Source organism: Rhipicephalus microplus, chromosome X (genome assembly GCF_043290135.1).
Source record: "Rhipicephalus microplus isolate Deutch F79 chromosome X, USDA_Rmic, whole genome shotgun sequence".
Taxonomy (NCBI): domain Eukaryota; kingdom Metazoa; phylum Arthropoda; class Arachnida; order Ixodida; family Ixodidae; genus Rhipicephalus; species Rhipicephalus microplus.
Genome location: NC_134710.1, coordinates 197,633,984 through 197,654,285, shown reverse-complemented (window position 1 = coordinate 197,654,285; position 20,302 = coordinate 197,633,984). Strand labels below are relative to the sequence as shown.

Genomic DNA, 20,302 nt, shown 5'->3' with positions numbered 1-20,302 from the left:
GGCTTATAATTTACAGCACCCACATTATTTTTCCACAAGTTCATTTAGAAGTATGCACTAAACACGGAACCTTCTAGCTTTTTTTTTCAATAATTCTGCCATAATAAGCAATTTTTTATTAAAACTTGAAGCACATACAATCGTTCACTACTGTCTAAATTATACGGTGGTCAGCTCTCATGTCTAGGTCGCGGGATCAAATGCCGGCTGTGGCGGCTGCATTTCCGATAGAGGCGGAAATGTTGTAGGCCCGTGTACTCAGATTTGGGTGCACGTTAAAGAACCCCAGGTGGTCAAAATTTCCGGAGCCCTCCCCTACGGCGTCTCTCATAATCAAATTGTGGTTTTGGGACATTAAACCCCACAAAATAATTAAAAAAAAGCTCTCATGTCTAGAAGGATGGAGCATAGCGCTCAGAACAACACGATCCACACATGCAGTTCGAAACGGGCCACATCTGACCATGCGCAGCGCCCATAATGTGCCTGCCGTGCAGTTCCCGTCCTTTTTTATGGCCGATGGTCAGATCACTCTTTCGGCTTCCAGAAGCACTCTCACCTGGATAGTGTTAGAAAAAAAATTGCAACCACCTGGATCGACGCCTTTTATACTGTGAACTTATTTTCGGTTCATGGTAGCATACCACAAATTGTTCACTTCATTGCATTGCTCGCTATTCTTTTTTTCTTCTTTTTACGCTAAACCTCGTATTTGATGGCCCAAGTGGTTGTTGCATCTGCGGCGATAAACAAGGCTAAAAAAATGTCAAAGGCACGTCGTTGGCGCCATGTGCCTTGTTGGCGCCATGAATGCTAAGATGCGGTGTATTTACCACTGCAGATTTCGGCCATGCAGCTTCCAGCACGACGCTCCGTTTTCCGCACTTCAGAGTACACCACTCTCCAACACAAGCGTACTTCGTAAATAAATTTGGTGACTTAAACTTCAGAATTGATTATGCTGGAAGAGATTCTTTAATAAAAAACTGAAATTTAGCGGGCGTCTATATATCACTGGCATGATATTCTGTATAGAGCTGGGGTAAGGGACTGAAAGATTTCAGAAGAGAATATAAAAAAATATGGAATGTGCAAGTGAACCTGATCAAAATATATACAGTTAGGGTGTAATGTAAGACTTTCTGTATAATAAGTGCATTCCACCAGCCCTGGCCACGTCCTAAAGTTTTGGCTCAAAGAGCTAAGTTCTCAGCTGAAAGTAGAGTGCCAAATTTTATTGAAACTGCCTGGTAAGAACGTGTTCGTTTACTGAATACTCGCATTAACTCCCTCTTTGTTTCTTTTCTCAAGTATTTTCACATTCTTTACACATCTATCGTTTCCTTTAACCTTTGTGTATAACAGCGACATGTACCAATGTAACGACTTCAAAAAAAAAGAATGTTAAAGCGCAGTAACCAAGGGAAGGGTAGCCAACCGAGGACTTTTTTGGTTAACCTCTCTGCCACTGCTATTCATCTCTGCCTTACTCACTTAATGAAAGGACGGATGTACTACCATGAGCAATATGAGCTAGAACTCGCCAGGGCGTGTCGGATAGCCTCGAAGCCTACATCTGCGCATCCGCTGCAGCCGCTGTCGGAAACAAAGTGGAAAGGAAGCACGCTTCCGCTGGCTGTTGACACTCTATCCTCGATATCGTTGCTGCAAAACGCAGCTTATATAGTGTCAGTGGCTGCTAGTGGTGAGATGAGTTCACAGAAATGCGCACAGTCACAACCAATGACCCAGCAGGCTAAGCTGCTACATAAATATTGGCTGTGAAGTAGCCTGCCGTGATGGAATGACCAATTACACCTATAGGTGATTTTCGCTGAGAGTTTCGATAGGCATCCGTCACTTATTATGTTCTTGGTGCATTCTTTGTGTGATAATTGCTAGCGGCCGATGGGACGCAATCAACAGCCGTTTAACAGCAACGATCACGTGGGTGTGCCAAGCTTCGGCAGAAGAGCACCCTTCTGCCCCCTCCGGTTTCGTCAGCGCCTTCAACGTAGCATGTCATTTCTGTTTTGAGGTGATTTGCCCCCCGCTCACGTGTTCCGTGTGCTAGAGTTTCACACAATAGTGCGGGTACTAGAGTTTTACTAGCTCACTGGAGAATTCTTATCGGAAGAAGAGAATGCCAGCTACTCCGTATATTTTTATGGTCGTCCCCAGCTATTAAGGTTGACCAGTTTATCAATTTTTAGAGAAATTATTTAGCTGCGCATGCCTAGTTTCTTTTCTGCTGCATACCTAATACTTTACTTTTGGACGTACTTCTTTTGGACCCACGAATACTTCTTTTGGACCCACGAATACTTCTTTTGGACCCACGCAACACTTCTTTTGGACCCACGGATACTTATTGAACGCGTTACAACCAGAGGATGATGAGTACGAATGCACCGAAATTGGTCCACAGCCAGCCATTACAGCTGCCATTGCAAAGACGACTTCCCACACCGACTACCAGCCTACAGCCATGCCCGCCCCCCTTGAGGAGTCTTGTTTCCGATGACACTGTGGGTCATGAAACAATGTTTCGGCCTGGCCAAACCTATTTACAAGGGAGCCGTTGAAAGAAGCTTTGACAATACTGTCTGCCGATTCATAAGTCGGTGACATGGCTCAAATAAAACCACTCAAAACTATTCCTGCTATATATTTCAATTAAAAGTCATTAAACTTCGCAGTTGGGCATGCGTGCGAAGGTATAAAATTGCTACGGTTATTTCACTTCAGAATCATATGAAGAAAGCTCATTTGAAGAACAGTAGATGCAGATCGATGCCAGACACCACCGCCTTCGTATACCTGCTCTTCAGACAATTGTGTGAGGAATCTCTTTCAATACATTCTAGTCATTAAAAAATAATTCAGAGTATCTCGAGCATTCTCGGCCATTCTTTGGGGGGGGGGGGGGCGGTTATAGGTGCTGCATATATGAAATATTATGCCTCTCTTACTCGTGCCATGCTTTCAGTAGGTGGGCATGGGTTGAGAAATCAATACTGCTTACCTTATCGTTAATTCTTTATACGTGAATGCCTCATAAAACGTGAGGAGGTCAGGACAGCGTCACAAGGAATAGAAAAAGTAATTATCAGGTGATGACGTCACCCTACGGCGTCATCATGACATCAAAAGTAGTTGTTATTTCTGATGTCATCCCGTGACATTTTGGCTTTGTCAGATATGAGCCGATCACCGACGAAGACACTGCAAAACTGCGTTTGGTGCAAAAAGTTTCCGTAAGCAAAAGCGGCGGGGGGGGGGGGGGGGAATGCAATCGACTATAAAAAAAGATGGCTTTTGCTTTCTGACCGTGTTGTGATTGACCGTGTGACTGACCGTGTTGTGACCCGTGTCGTGAATGTGACTCTTCACTATTATGTTTTCTTTATATACGTCAATGAATTGTACGATTACAGGCCCTGACGAAACTGCACCATGATTTGAGAAAACCTTCATCCTAGCTTCGGGCATAACTTTGACTATACATAAAATATGAAACGTGTGCACAGATGGCACTGCATTACCGTAAATTTACGCGAACCGTTCTCTTTTGGGCCCCATAATTCATCAATGAACCATCGTTATCTATAGTATTTTCTGAGTACAACTTCGTAATTTTTTTTAATTTATTCATAATGTCAGCCCAAGGGCCAAGACAGGAGTTGGGGTTAGATATCTGGCATGTACAAAGAACATGTGGAAACAAGTTTCACACTGTACGCTCAAGACGCACACTATATGAAAATAACAAAACAAAAACGCAAAACTATGCCAGAATACATCCCGCATAGGTCACGGATAAAAGAAACATGTTCGAATACATCTCGTACACGTCACCAAAGAGAGAAAAACGATTTCAAGTGGCATAGTACATATTGAACATATTGATATAGTACATTGAACATATTCAACCAACAAGGAACAAGCAATTTGGTTACAGATATTCTGACAAAGCCTTTTCGAATCTTTGTAAATCGCAATGTTCGACTATGTATTGAGGTAATTGATTCCAGTCATCGATGCTCCGAACCAAAAACGAATACTTGAATAAATCTGTTCTGTTGCTAAGTGGTGTGATACGTTTCGAGTGTTTTGTTCTAGATGTGGTAAATGGCTGTAGTGCGATGTATTTCCTTAGGTGAACCTTGTAGTCTCCATTGAGTATTTGAAGAAAGAATATCAGTCGATTATGTTGCATTTTTTGTTTCACCGTCATTAAACCGGCTCTGTCTCTAAGCTCACTAATAGACTGAGTTCAGAGAGAAAGAGAGAGATAAATGGAGAGGAAAGGCAGGGAGGTTAACCAAGCTTGGCTCGGTTGGCTGCCCTACACTTGAAGTGGGGGAAAGGAGAATAATAGAAAGGAAAGAGATAGAAAAGCAGAGGAGTAAGAAAGAGAAGCATCAATAGTCAGCTCGAGACTACACAGCACGGTCTCGCACAGTTCTTTCACAAGCGGTCGTGAAGTCTGGTGGTCCTTAAAAGGTACAAGAGGTCTTTCGTGGCTTTGCGCATATGGGAAGCCGTCGGCCAAGGTCCCAGGATCTTCTCTTCTGTAAGCGGCCGTGAATCCAGCTGACAGAGCTGGGCTTCCATAATTGGTCGTTCGGTCTGGTATGCTGGGCAATGACATAAAATGTGCTCAAGCGTTTCCTCGCAGGCGCAGATGTTGCATGCTGAAGTGCTCGCCATTCCAAGGAGACGAGAGTACGAATTCGTAAATGCCACGCCCAACCTCATGCGACACAGTAAAGTTTCAGCGCATCGTGGGAGCCCGGATGGCAAACGTAGTTGCAATTTTGGTTTGATCGAATACAGATGCGTGTTGGAGGAACGCTGCGTATTTTATTGTAGGAGCAATATACGGCGAGCAAGTGATTGTAGTAGCCTTTCAGCGTCCGTTCTCAAGAGTGGTATGGGCGTGCGCTGGTCTTAGTCATGAGCCGATCGAGCAGCTTCATCCACGCGGTCATTGCCGACGATTCCGCAATGACTCGGCAACCACTGAAATACAATATCGTGACCTTCCTTGAGCGCTTCGTTGTAGTCGTGCCTTATCTGGTATACTGATTGTTCGTGTAACCCGGCTGCATAACAAACCATAGTGACTGTAAGGCTGACCTGGAGTCGCAAAAGATGGCCCATTGGTTAGGTTGCTGCCGAAGAATGTACTTTACTGAACCTTGAAGTGCTGCGAGCTCTGCTGCGGTCGACGTCGTGGTGTGAGAAAACATGTACTAGAGCAACACATTTTCAGATGGAACAACCACTGCTCCTGTAGAGCTGTTGGAATTAGTGGAGCCATCAGTGTAAACATGTATGCGGTTGAAGTACCTTTCGTCCAACAGACGCAAAGTCAATGGCTTCAGGGCTAGCGTTGACATGCGTGCCTTCTTAACGATTCCAGGAACTGATAAGTGCACGTCAGGTAGACGAAGACTCCATAGCGCAGCTTCTAGATGCATCGCAAGTATGAAGCCAGGCGGTAGTATGTCCTGATGTTTTGTCACAATACCGCAGTACGAAAAATGGGGCCTCCGAGCTGTCAAACACGCTAAATGATGTGACAGTAGCCGTGATAAATGCCGAATGTGCGCTCTCATCGTCTCGGCAATGGTATGCGTTGTGACCGGTTGTTCTTGTGCAATAACAATAGTTGACACTGTCGATGAGCATCTTGGAAGGCCAAGGCTTGTCCGAAGTGCTTGGGCTTGTACGCTTTGCAGTGCACGGATGTTAGTCTTGCACGTGTTGGACAGGACAGGAAAGCTGTACCGGAGAGTTCTGAGAAAGAGGGCTGTGTAAAGCTGCAGCATGGAGTGCACGGATGGGCCCCATGATTTTCCGGCGACGAACTTGAATACATTCTCAATGCCAATGAGCTTTTTCTTCAGGTATGTGACATGCGGGCTCCAGGTTAGGTCACGATCTACGATGGCACCTACAAATATGTGAATGCTCTTTTATGGTATTGATCCGCCATCGATGCACAATGGGTAGAAAGACATCGGTTTCCGTGTAAATGCCACCGCTGCGCATTTTTCTGTGGGGATAGTCAAACCTTGCTGGCGAAGGTATGTCGATGTCATTGTTGCCGCTTTCTGTATTCTTGCGCGCACATGAGACCGTGTCACGCCGGACGCCCAAATGCAGATATCGTCAGCGTAGAGAGATATATAAGCTGTCTGAGGCAGCATTTCGGTGAGCCCCACGAGAACCAGGTTGAAAAGAGTCGGACTCAAAACACCGCCTTGTGGCACCCCACGACTTGTGAAATACTTTTTCGTAGACCCATCTTCAGTTAGAACGAACATGGATCTCTTTGTGAGGTAGCTTCTTACCCATCGAAAGACACGACCTCCAAGTTCAGCTGCTTTAAGAGCATTGAGAACAGCCTCATGGGTCACGTTGTCATAGGCACCCTTCACGTCTAAGAACAGAGCTACCGACAGCCACTTCTGAGCTTTCTGATGCTGAACAGAGGTCAATAAGTCAATAACGCTATCAACTTAGGACCGACCTCGTCACAAACCAGCCATAGCATCAGGATAGATGTTATAATGTTCCAGGTACCATTCCATGCGTGTAAGCAGCATCTTCTCCATGACCTTGCCAACGCAGCTTGCTAGTGCTCTAGGCCGGTATGATGCCAAATTGAATGGAGACTTTCCGGACTTCTGCAAAGGCACCAGGCGACAACACTTCCACTCATCAGGCATCATTACATCAAGCTAAGACTTATTGAAAATGTCCAGGAGACAGCGCTGTTCCTTCGGGCTTAGGTGACGTAGGGCAGTATAGGTCACTCCATCCGGACCTGGGGACGATGAGCGTCTGCATGTGTTCAATGCTGCATGAAGTTCTTCCATGGTGAATGCAACCTCCATTTGCTGATCTCGTGCGACTGAAACATCCTGTGGCAATAGATCGATCGGTATAGAGATGTCGCCGGCAATATTTGCACAAAATTCACCAGAAACATCAAGCTGTGAGCGACGTTGATGTAGCGCCAGAGTGGCGAAGGGATGATGCTGTTGCGGATGCGAGTGAATACCTCGAAGAGTCCTCTATACGGAAGACAAGTGCTTTCGAGGGTCTAGCGGGTCACAAAAATTCTTCCACCGTTGTTCATGAAGTTTGTGCATTCGACGCTGGATTTTTTTCTGAAAGCGTCTGGATTCTCTGAGGTCAGAGATAGATTTCGTGCGTCTGTATCGTCTTTCGGCACGTCGGCGGACCGCTCGATGTTGTTCCAACTCTTGGTCGAGTGCCGTGCGTCTCAATTCTTTCGAACATATCTTCGTGGAAGTCTCCATTGCACAACTAATCACTTCTTCAATAGATTCCGGGGGTTCGTGCATGCACTTTCTCTCCACAGATATCTGAAACTCATCCCAGTCAATAAGTCTTGAATGTCCAGGGGAAGGAGAATCGTCCAGACCTTTGACTGTCATGTACGTGGGGATATGGTCGCTGCCATGTGTTTCAATATCTGTGAACCATTGGACTTTCATGACAATGCTATGCGACGCTAATGCCAAGTCCAGGCAACTGCTGTAAATTACTCTTCGGAGATAAGTAGGGCTGCTGTCGTTCAGCACCTGAAGCCCGTGCTCTGAAGCGAGATCAACTAGGTTCGTGCCTTTTCGATTTGTCCTGATGCTTCCCAACAATGGATGATGGGCGTTGAAGTAACCCGTCAATATCCAAGGTGCTGGAGTCGTTGCACATATATCATTTAATATCTGTTGATCTAGTCGACGTGACGGTGCTATATATGCGCAGCGTTAACGACAACTTGTTCTTTTTAACATATAGACACACGTAGTGATTTCCATTGTGATACTCTACTCTTTGGAAAACGTAAGTGAGTTCTTTATGGATGTACACAGCAACTTGAATTCGCTCAATGCGCGATGAAGAAACGAACGATTCATAGCCCGACAGTCGAGGTATTTTTGAAAAATGCGGTTCACAAATGATGATAATGGGAAACTTATTTTTGAAAATAAATCGTCTGAACTCAGGCATTCCGGACTGTAGACCTCTTGCGTTCCACTGAATTATGGAAGCACGCTTGACTTTTTCTCTGAAAGGCTGATGTGGTCTACGGTGCGCCATCTTGTTACTGAAGTCCGGCAAGAACTGGTTCTAGTGTGTCCAAGATTGGCAGCGTGCATTAGCGGCAGGGATCTGTAGACTATTCAATTGAGTGCGAATAACACTCATGAACGACCTCAATACAGAAAAAACTTGTACCTCTTGGGCGGACAGACTGCCTGCTGGGGTCATATCCGTTGTTGACTGTCGATATTGTGGTTCCGTAGACACGTGTACCCGCGGTAAAGCGGGCCAGTCAGAGCCGGATGTTCTCTGTTGCGCCACAGTATCTTCCGGCACCTCTGGATGTACCCCACCTGGTGGTGGGGGCGGGGGAGGTCTCTGTGGTCGTGGCGGCGGTGGTGGTGGTGGTGGCGGCGTAAATGAAGGCACCTTCGGCACAGGACTGCTTTTTCTTTTCTTCGAGAACCACCGTCGAAGGGAACGCCGTCGTTGAACAACCGTTACCGCTTCCTTTCGTGAGGATCCGTCTTTAACCATTTGTCTCAGAATGCTCCTCTCTTTCTTCAGTACTGGGCAGTCTTTGGACGAGGTCTCATGGTTCCCGTTGCAGTTGCTGCCTTTTAGGAGAGTTCCTTGGCAAGCCTCTGCTTTGTGGGGCCCAGCACAACGTGGGCATACTTGCTTGTTGTTGCACACAGCACTAACATGACCCAGTTTTAGACAGTTGTGGCACTGTAGTGGTCTTGGGATGTATGGTCGGACAACGTGACGAAAATGACCAACCCTTACAAGTGATGGGATGCAATCACCTCTGAAGGTCACCTTGATGCAACGGGATTTGCCAAGCCGGCCTACTTGAAGTATGTCCGTTGCCCCAGTAGCTGGCTTTATCAGAACAAGAAGGTCTGCGTTTGGTATGGAAACATCAACATCATGAATGACGCCCGTCGTCGTGTCACTATTCTGCGGAATGTAAGTACTGAGATAGATGCCTCCGAGCTCCGTGACAGTTCGCAGGGTATGTAGCGCAGCCGGGTGCTCAACGTCTATGGCCAAGATATTCTTCCGTGGGTTGAGTCTAATATCCTTTATCTCATTAGGCACGATAGCTTCGAGACGCGCTGATAACACTTGCGTGTTCATGTTCTTCAGGTTGATCGAAGAGTCGACAGGAACAAAAAGTATGGTATGGCGTTCAGAACTGCACGCCGCCTTCATGGTAGAGATGCTAACTGGCGAAGACGCGCCGACCATTCTCCTTTTAGCTTTACGCTTCACTGCAGGGATGAAATCGTCGTCGCTGTCTTCACTACTCGCCGTGTACAGTTCAGTGCTGTCACTGGTGCTGTCGTCCTCCCGGCTGTTGCGCTTCCTTGAGGTTGACGTCGAAGGTAACGCCAAGTCCGTATTGCGTACGGTGGGGTCTGGATCCATCGCTGCCCGCAAGAGAGCAATGATCCTCAAATAAATTCGGAAAAAGTTCAGGAATAGGAGTCGAAAATGAACCGTAAGGCTTTGTTTTGTATACGCTCACATTTTGTAACCATGTGGGCCATAACGCCGGGACACCGTATGCCTGTCACGCAAATCTCACACGTGTGTGTCGTTATGAATCAGAAAGGAGCAGTAGTCGTAAAGGAAATGACTAAAGGGTCATTGTTGCGTGAAAGTGCGTGAAACTTCCAGAGTATTCAGTTCTTTCAAGAAAAGAAAAGAGCTAATAATAGCAAGCTTCACCATTACCTTTTTTGCACGTCACATAATAATAATTATTGGGGTTTAACGTCCCAAAACAACTATATGATTGAAGAGTGAAGTCGTGGTGGAGGACTGCGAAATTTCTACCATCTGGTGCTCATTAACGTGAACTGACATCGCACAGTACACGAGACTCAACATTTCGCCTCCGTCAATTTACAACTGTCGCAGCCGGGATCGAACCCATGACCTTCGGGTCAGCAGCCGAGCACCATTCCACCCCGGCGGGCTATTTTGCTCGTCAAGTTGCACGTTAATGAGTAGCTCGTGAAAGCTAGATAATCCATGACATTTTCCTCCCTTAGCCGCTTGCACGTTAAAAATAATTAATCATACACTGAAATATGCGTCACCCTAGCAGCACAGAGGATTAGCGACGAACGCCGTATTAGTGGGCTCTGGATCAATCTTGACCATCTGGTGTGCCTTAATAAGCTTACGAGCGCACTCGCGTGGCCTCTCCATCACACAGCGGTTGCCATGGGCGCTATAGTTCAACTCACGACCTAATGTTCATCATCATCGTCATGAAATCATATCTTCTTAGTCCCTATATACTCCACTTTACTTCAAGCCCTTGTTACTCCGTGTAAGACTAATCGCTTTCGTAAACGACCTGCATTCTAGAATTGACCCCATTTTGCAGCTGCGCTATACGTTACTGCCTTCCAGCTCTGCAGAGTTCTAACGGAAGGCGATAATTGTAGTGATTCTTCGCCAGTGTAAAGAATGTCGGTCATGATTCTTTAGCCACCGGATTATGTACCGCGAGTTTCTGTGAAGTAATATAAAAAATGGCGACTTTAAAATAGAACGGTTATTTTACTGGCGACGTGTAGGGAGCGGCCGAAACTTAGTGTGCTAAATAGTTGCTGATTAACAAATACGTATAGAACATTTGCGAAATTTATAATTCAGAGTGGTAATTTTCGCACACTGTTTCAGTGCTAAATCGAAGCCTCCAAATTGATCTCCAAACTCTCCGCGTTCAGGCACTTTTTGGGAATCTGGCACATTCTGCACGTTTCGGCTCACGGATGGTTTCACAAACACTTCACATCTACATTATTATTCTCCCTATTGCTCCGCAGTTGAAAAAACCGGACATTGCGACATTTTTTTTAACTTCATTTGCCTCACTCTCACTCTGCTTCTGTCTCTGTCATTGTCAACTAATCTCCTCGCATACGATCAATCTTTCCGCCCTCCTCTTCCCTGATGTGTCATTGTGAGGACGTGGGCAAATTAATGAATGAATCGATATATAAATTAATAATATGACCAATGGGTGCGTTTAGGCTGTAGTATGTGGTTATACCCAAAGGAGGGATGAAAGCGGATATTTCTCAGGAGATGTGTGTAAGGCCTGTGGTCATTGAAGCGGATGGCCCGTTCCTCCCTCTCGAAGAGCAAGCATTGTCCAAGCACAACGCATAAAATACTGGTGTGCCCCCCTCCCTCCCCACATAAAAAAATGCTTGCGCCGCCCTCTGGTTGGATGTTACAATGCGCCTAGATTATTGTAACTCCACTAGGTCACGTCTCTACCAAGCTGTGCCACAAGCACGATAATACAACACAGAAAAACAGCGCGATAAAGTGCAAAGAAGGAAAATCACGGAAAATTCGGCGATAAAAAAAGAAACAGAGAAACTTCAGCAAATCTCTGTGTCTGCTCATGTGCTCTGATGACCACCATCACGTTACCTCTGATGTTTATAAAAAGCAGTTCTACCTTCAAACACGACATTATTGAGCAACACTATTGAAAAAGGTAAAAAAATACAGTATCTCAAACGTTTCTAGCTTTTGATATACGATCATGGCGTTTAAGTTGTCGTTATGGGTATGTGTACACGTCAAGTTTTCGAAACACTGATAGGAACGGATCATTACTTTCTTTCTCGAAATGTTAGAGTAGTAGGAAACGGGCTGTGCGTGAGAACAGATACTCTTCAGAGATCAGAATATTTGTTTTCTTTTGTACTAGTCGCCACTTGATTAGATGCAGTGGTGCACAATACCAAGAAAGCAGCCTCACATGCAACCGATCTGTTGGGCAATGAATAGATCGTTCTTCTCTTCCCTGTCATGAAAACGACAATGCTCCGCAAGGTTTTTTCTGTGAACACCTGATGGGATAGCTTCGCTGTTAGAAATGCATATATTTGCGCACCACTTTAACAAACCTTACAAAGATTCTCTTGAGTCAAGTTTTAGCAGTCTCATGCCGCCAGGTGTAGCAACAATTACAAAAGCTACGCTTGCACAGAAGGGTGATTTTTCGGTAGAGAAGCTGTGCTGTACTGCTGTTCCACTGGAGCTGGCTTCTGCTGATAGCCTATAGCACACCCACCCTGCGATGCAGACAAATATACAAGACTCAGCTCGACTCCGTAAACGATGGCTCTGGGTGAAGAAATAAAGTTGACAGCGCTAACATTTGGAAAAAGGTATAGCGGCCAGACGGACAGGGTGCCTAAATGATAGATAAAACGAACCTCAGATAACATGACCAGGCTGACGACGGGCCACTTGGAACTTCCGGGATTGTAATTGTAATTGTTTCTATGATCGAGGCTCCATAGTGCACAGATTCTGGCAAAATACAGGAAATGAAAGGATTGAAGCACGTGCTTAAATGCCTAAATTACGAGGTCAGTGTCTCCTGCATTGCCACGCCTTTAATCTTGCTAAAAAATGACATTTTATTCTGAAATGAAAGGTGAATACTTTGTTTATGAAGTGGGTGACACTTGATTGTGGAGGTGTTTTCCTATGTTTTCTTGTCTCTTGGCAGTACCTTGTTTGATACCGATAGCGTATTCTCATAAATATACAGTGTGACCGAAAAATACTTTATTAGTTGTAGTTAGCGCTCTGCCCTTTGTCATCTCCACTTTTCCTGTTACGCGTCTGCTGCTATTCCCGTATAAAAACTACATGCATTATCTACTACTCTATACCAGCAAACGTTATTCATGTTCATAGTTTTCGCGCTTTCTGGGCAAATGTGATTTACAGTTGTAGCATTAATGCCTGGCCACAATGTTTTTAGTGTTCTGCACCATGACGGCATGTGAACAAAAAGAGGCATTCGAGGGCTGTCATGCTTATAAATATGCGGTATCTCTCTCTTTCTCTCTTTTGTCTTATTTTGCCTTGTGACCTTTAACTGCATCTAGCCCGTCACCTAAACTAGGAGCATTGAACAAGAAAAAATACCCTTTCTGTCGGAGGTTTTCTTTTCCTTCTCGATCAAACAGACATTTCATGCTTACTATACTATTCTTTTCCTGAAATTAAAACAACTCATTTCTTTATGACTGCGCGTTATTCGCAGAGCTTCTCACTGTTTTTCTATGTAGAACATTATGCAAATGCACATCGGGACTTTTCATGCTTGCAATACATCAGGACCATCACACCAAAATTCTTGGGACTCTATCAAACATTACAGCCAAGTTCTCTTTAGCCACTCAATGTGGCAATGAGTTTGAAATAACATTAGTCTTCGATAACTGCAGCAACTTACATTTACTTGAATAACAAATAGTTCCCAAAAACTTGCTTTAATCGGCCATTGGACTTTATAAGTCGCGAATATGTTATATCAGCTATGAAAATCAGTCCTGCACCATCCCGGCGTGCCACCGCCCAGTCGGCTTATCTGCCCTATTTCCAGTCAGGGCGTATTTTATTTAATTTATTTTTATTCCCAATCTGATGACGTGGCATGTCGACACGGGTATTCATTAAACTTATCAAGCCACTTAATAATGCTTTAAGCTGGGCCAATTCAAACTTGTGCCGCAAAGTCTTCGACGAGTGCTCAGCACGTTGTAAAGTGGCCTGGCTGTCTTCGACCGGAGAGCAAACAAAGCGCCGCGCGTCGCTGATAAAATGACCAGCTATATTGAGAGCAACCGAAGTAGTTGTGCAAACTAGGGAACCGTCGTTGCAGCGAACGCCGGCAACGCTTCAAGTATGGTGGTGCATGTCGTCGGGAGATGCCTGTTAAGTGGGCCGGAAAAACACAGAAAAAAAAATCGCCACGAGGTTTTGACACCTTTTTACTCATTATTTCGTGAGCCTTCAAGAGAGCGGTGCGTGAAATTGCTTGGCAAACTTTAAGCAGAGGATAACGCACACGCACGATTAAAGTTACTCGACTCGAACGTGTTTCAAAGTTGTTCAGTGTCTGAGAATAACACGTGCCACTTGGGAAGAGAAATGGACCGTGGTGTTTGACCCCGCCATTCACGAGAAAGCGCCAGGTGGAATGAACTATCAATCACTCGATCCTCATATATATTACTTGCCTTCAATTGTGTGTGTGCAGACTTGGAGTGTTCTTATAATAGAGAGCAGGGCAAGTGCTGTATACTCGTGCCGGTTTACTCGGGAACTTCGAGAGGAGAATTCTTCTGACTCGTCACGAAAATAATCAATATCGCTTTGTATTGAAGCTACGGGTAGCGCATGCTGTTGGCCACAGTGAATGTCAAGTTTTATATATGCAAATCTGAATGGGTCCTCATATATTGTGTGTCAGAGGCGTGTGCGAGGCATGGCGAATTGAGGCCAACGTAGTGAAATGGCGGAACATGACGTTCCTCATTGCGCTCAATCTGTATATTCACCCCAACAAGGAGTAAGCATGGGCGCGGCTTGTGTCGAATTAAAATAATTCCAGACGAACCGGTACACAAGGTATCGTAACGGTGTAGTACATTTATTATGATATGGTTCGCTGGATCACTGCAACAACGTAATGAGGAAAAGAAAATCAAGTGAAGGCGCTTAATTATCGTTCTTCACGCTCTACAGACACTAAATCGATCATGATAGGCGTGGATGCGTTGATAGTCCGTGTAGTTGATACAGGGTGATCACATATGGGCTAGAAAGCCGTCGATTGCTTTCTGACAATTAACTCTCGGGAAAGGCGCACCTGCTTTCGGGGAGGTATAGGGGATGATACTTGAAGGACTAATGAGTTACTTTTTGAAAAGTTTTCTTATTTGTTTTTAGAGTTCTACCTTTCCGCTTCTTTTTCGCTTGTGTTGTGGGCTACAAACTTCCATTGTGCAATGAACTATACCGTTGTGGCCACTGAGCGCTCGTTTTGTGCCCTGATCTTGCGCTATATTGCCTTTGTACATAAACGAATTTATTCATTCAAACCAATTTATCAGTATTTTAAACATTTCTGTAACCTTTAAAGGAGGCATTTTAAAAAATTGGCAGATTCCACATACAGGAGGAATCCTTGACATGCGAAGCACGATTAAGGAAGGTTAATATGTCACTTTAAATTAGGCACAACGTTACGAGACGGACGTGATTGATGCCATACATGACTTCTAAGGCCGTATTATGATGTGTGGACATGTAATTTACGTTCATCATCCGTTCGTTTCACGTAAGGTCAAATTAGGTATATGTGAAGCTAGCGAAATAGCCGCGAGCGCATCATGAGCGTGGCATGTAGTCATTTTCTTACATGACACGCATTTCATGATTATGATGTTTGCATTAGTCATATGCCTTCGACATCCACCCACGTCCCGTAACATGACGTTTGGTATGTGTGAAGCGAGGGAAGCGTCCGCGAGCGCACCATGAGCGTGGCGTGAAGTACATGATCTGTATGGGATGATTTGCGCGTTAGAGTTTGTCACTCCTGTTTGCCATGCAGTCATGTCACACCACATTAGTTTTGCAATATGTCGTGTGAACTAAACCACCACAAGAGCAGCAAAACCATAAAATATGAATTATGACTTATGCTCGTCATACCGTCATGCATGCCATACAAATTTTGGCAACGATACCATTACCAAAACGGCCAGGAGAGCTAAATGTAAAAAAAAATGTCATAGGCGAGATAGATAGATAGATAGATAGATAGATAGATAGATAGATAGATAGATAGATAGATAGATAGATAGATAGATAGATAGATAGATACATAGATAGATAGATAGATAGATAGATAGATAGATAGATAGATAGATAGATAGATAGATAGATAGATAGATAGATAGATAGATAGATAGATAGATAGATAGATAGATAGATAGATAGATAGATAGATAGATAGATAGATAGATAGATAGATAGATAGATAGATAGATAGATAGATAGATAGATAGATAGATAGATAGATAGATAGATAGATAGATAGATAGATAGATAGACAGACAGACAGACAGACAGACAGACAGACAGACAGACAGACAGACAGACAGACAGACAGACAGACAGACAGACAGACAGACAGACAGACAGACAGACAGACAGACAGACTCAATGTCCCCGAAATTCGCCAAGAAATGCTTCGTAAAAATATTCCACATCATCCCACGTAACCCGTCTTTCCGCCTTGCTAGAAAAACTAAGGCTCTTAATTTTTTTTTTTTACTCGAAGTATTCATCACGTTATCAGATGAAGTACAACTGTAGTTCTGAACCATCGAGAGCCAAGTGATTATTTAGATAGTGTTACAAGAAAAACCAGCGCTCTAGTTACGTGTAGAGGGGTTGTACGCTATACGCATAATGGATCGAAAGCAATGCTTTTTCAGATGAAGCGCCAATTACACGCCGACTCAGGCGGCACGAAAATTCCAAATTGGCTTCATCAGCTGCGTGTTTGTGTTACTGCAGGCGTGGTACATACCGTCTAATTTTTTCTCATAACCGCGAAAGCTATTATGAAATCAGAACATGGGTCACGTGCGGCTCTGTAGTTGTCCGCCACCACCACCGCCGGTGTCCGTAACGAGTACCGAACGAAAAAAAATTGGTATATAAAAAAACACCAATGACACCCTGGTTCCATGCGTGACTATGCAGTATTCTACCACTGAGCCACGCCAGTGCTTAGAACTTGTTTCTAAACTGGCCTTAGGCTAAGGCTTGATATCGGCAAAGAGATCGTGTTAATATCAGTAAGAAAGCGTTTTAGAACCTCAAAGGAACAGCATGGCGTCACACAATGCGAATAGCGTAAAGACTGGGTTTTCCGATTTCCAACCCATTAGGAAACTTCTTCTTGATCACCTATTAACTGTGGCACATACCCACTTCTGGCATATTTCTTCATTGTCGTGAGCCACTGCAAGAAAAAATTGCTCAGAATTTCCATCAAGTGTTTAGTGGATACCCCGCTTCTTCAAAGAATGACGAAAGATAGCGTAGTGAAAGCTGGCCTACCACACAAAGTATATCTTTATGGCGCAGTGGGTACTCAGCAGTTGGCTTGTAGCAACCAAAGAGTGTTTCGAAAAGGCTCTGAAACGCCACTCTGCTAGCTTTCGCTGTGACTGTGCGGCGCGTGCCGCACAGGCCTAGCTTTTTTTTTCTTCATACGCAATTGAAAAAAACAGAGTGGTACACGTTGCGTTTTTTCCCATTGATTACAAATCAATCAGCTCGCAAAAGCACTTCCCAATATTTGTGGTTACAGTAGGCTTCCAATGAAATGCGTTATTTCTTACTCTGTTATTATGACTCATCGAGAGGTTACGACTCGACTTCTCCAGAGCATTAGGCCCACCGCTTTGTTGCGACGTTTGCGGCTGTAAAACACCTTATGTTATGTTCAATGAACTCATGGGCCGACTTCTGTTTAATTCAGCACGAGAACAGTGACTTCGACGTCTCTAGCGAATACTTAGCCTTCCTCTCATCACGTAGGGTCCATTTTACTCGCTAAGTGGCTCGAACAGCCTAGCAGGTCGAACATGTCTTGCAGTCCCCAACATGTGAATCATGACAATCAACGCTCAGGGTGCCGTCGTTGAGCAACTATAAACATCATATTTCCATCTTGGCTAGATACTTTAGTGCACACAAAATTTCTATTTGTGTTTACTGTGTACTACGTCCGTCTGCTTCATAACGTTGGGCAGATTCTAACGAGACATATCGAATTTCCTTAGTTTAAGTTAGGTACGGAAGATTTCCGGGTTACCCGATCATATCTGAGCAAGGTAGGTCCCCTAACATTCACTTTGTGTATATGGCGGTAATTTTTTTTCTCGTTTTCAGTCTCACATTACACTTTCTCGCACTAACTACTCTTTCCCTCCCTCCTGCTCTATTGTATAATATACACACCTTTGTCACCATTTACCCTCCCCTGTTCTTTTTTCCCCTCAGATCACTTCTCACCTTCACTTCGCTTTCCCACCTTCTAGCCATACTATAGACGCTTGTGCTATGATTTGCCTTCTAGTTCTTTCCCTTTTCCTCACCCTCATGTCACACTTCCCCACTCTTACTTCACTCTCCCACTCCCTTCTAAACAATACAATAGATACGGTGCATATTACTATGTTATACATAATTTTGCCAGCGCGATACCATACATTGCTATGCGATACTTTGCCCTTCCCTCCTTTTCACCTCAGCTTCTCCTTTTTCACCCCTTTCTATGCTATCTACACAGTACTTTGCTATTTTCACCCTCTCCATCCTTCGTTCTCTCTCATTCACTCTCATTGCACTTTCCCGCCGCTTTCTTATACCGAATGATACCTGGGTATTTTACACATGTTTTAACCTGCGTGACGCCAAGCGAAAGCATGAGTTACAGGAGATGATGACACGACACACGAAACGACCGCACGGGCCCATAAAGCACTCCGCATTTAAATGAAGTTGTTCGCAGTAATCACTAGTTTACAGCGCAATAAGCGTGGGTGCAACTCTCAGAATCCAAAGTCTTACAATAAGATCACTTTACTTTTTTATCGGTGCATTTTCAGACATTAGCAGGTGAAAGTGTGAAAAGAGGGAGAATTAGGGGGGGGGGGGGGGGGGGATTGCTGAACATGCTATATTCACTATTACATTTATATAGTATATATCATCTACGGGGTGTATGTGATGTTAGGTAGCATTATTCTTTGTATATTTGAGCTTTTCTATAACAGCATCATGTTGGAATTTCATTTCTGTATTATATGGATCGAGTATAACTTACGTCCCGATGCTACAGAGAACGTTATTCCTAAATGTCACCCCACAATAGTGGTCTCGTGGTTGCGGCACTCGAATGCAGGGCTTTAAGCCGCTGCATGGAATTCCGACCCCAGCGGCCATATTTCAAAGAAGGCAAAATGCTAGAGACCTGTGAACTTAGATTTAGGTGCACATGAAAAAGTACCCCAGATGGTCGAAATTTCTGTGGCCCTTCACTTCTGCGTCACTCGTAATGATGTCGTTTTTGGCACGTAAAACTGCAAAAGAAAAAAAAATATTTTTGACCTACAGTGTTGTATAAACGGCCTAATAATGTGCTAAGAAGTAACTTGTGCCTTGTTTGGATGTCAACATACCCTTATTAATATTATCGATATTATTCCGTGTGCCAACATATCTTAAACCAGCCTTGCTTTGCAGCTGGGTGAGCTGGGCCGCACCACAATAAAGCCGGCGCCGAGAATGCTCCAGACGTCTGTGACATCCACGGTAACAAGACACTCAACGCCACTTCACCACTGAGAAGCGCTGCTTCCAGAAACAATGACAAATTGAAGTAGGGTTCTCGTTAAGTAAGTTACCTGTTTTCTCTCTTATTGATATGCTGTACAACTACAGCAATAACTGCAAGGACGTAGAAAGTAGAAATGATACATTGATTAACCGCTCAATAAATCGCAGAATGCCTAAAAAGATGTCGTGTCGCTGTCGAGCAGTGATTCATGGTGGCATAAGAATTATCTCAATATTAGTATTGAGAAATAACGAATGATGATACCGAAGAAAGTCTAGGGAATGTTATTAGAAGTAATTTAGAGTAAACTCAAATAACATGCCATGTACTTTCCTTGCTTCATTGTCTGTTAATTCCCATTATTAGTAAGTCCAACGAAGAAAATCAGCCCTTAAACTTACACTTTTTTTTTTCATCGTCATGTTATGTAAGTGTGGCGCATGACGTGCGCATGCCTTTGAAGCCACCAACAAGCACTTTTCCGTGGATGCAGTGGTACATCGCAAGCTGGAGGTGGACATGTTCGATCGGTGGAAGCTTCAGTTAACCATAATGTAAGCCACAACAAATTCAGATGGAGAGTAATGAAAGGGAGGTTGTAGAAGCGTCAACCATAAAGCCTATGGTTCGCTGCAACACAAGAGGACCTTTCACACAGGGGTCCCATACTCATTTTAGCTAGTGGGCCACCATCTAAAAATTTAGCCCCACTGGGGCCGGAATAGTCAACAAGGTTGTCAGAACAGGAGTGGGAAGAGAGAAAAGGGTCAACAACAGCGTCCGCTAAACATGACATTTGAACGAACACATTTCCTATATCTAATATAGGTCTAATATTTCATATTGAAATAAGGAGATTATGTACCAGACCTGCTGTTCAGAAGCTATGCATGACCTAGTGGTTTCTACCGGGCCGACTCCTCGCATTAATGGCGACAGCGTTGTAATATC

At 44.3% G+C, this 20,302-nt stretch overlaps 1 protein-coding gene across 1 annotated transcript in view; it reads left to right on the top strand.

The window, feature by feature from the left end:
- The window catches only part of LOC119187642 (putative 4-coumarate--CoA ligase 1), a 353,621-nt gene that overhangs the window by 94,954 nt on the left and 238,365 nt on the right, over nucleotides 1–20,302 (top strand). Inside the window, exon 2 of the mRNA XM_075878455.1 lies at nucleotides 19,258–19,409. The gene's annotated coding sequence lies outside the window, so the exon portion shown is untranslated. The remainder of the gene's footprint in view (nucleotides 1–19,257; nucleotides 19,410–20,302) is intronic.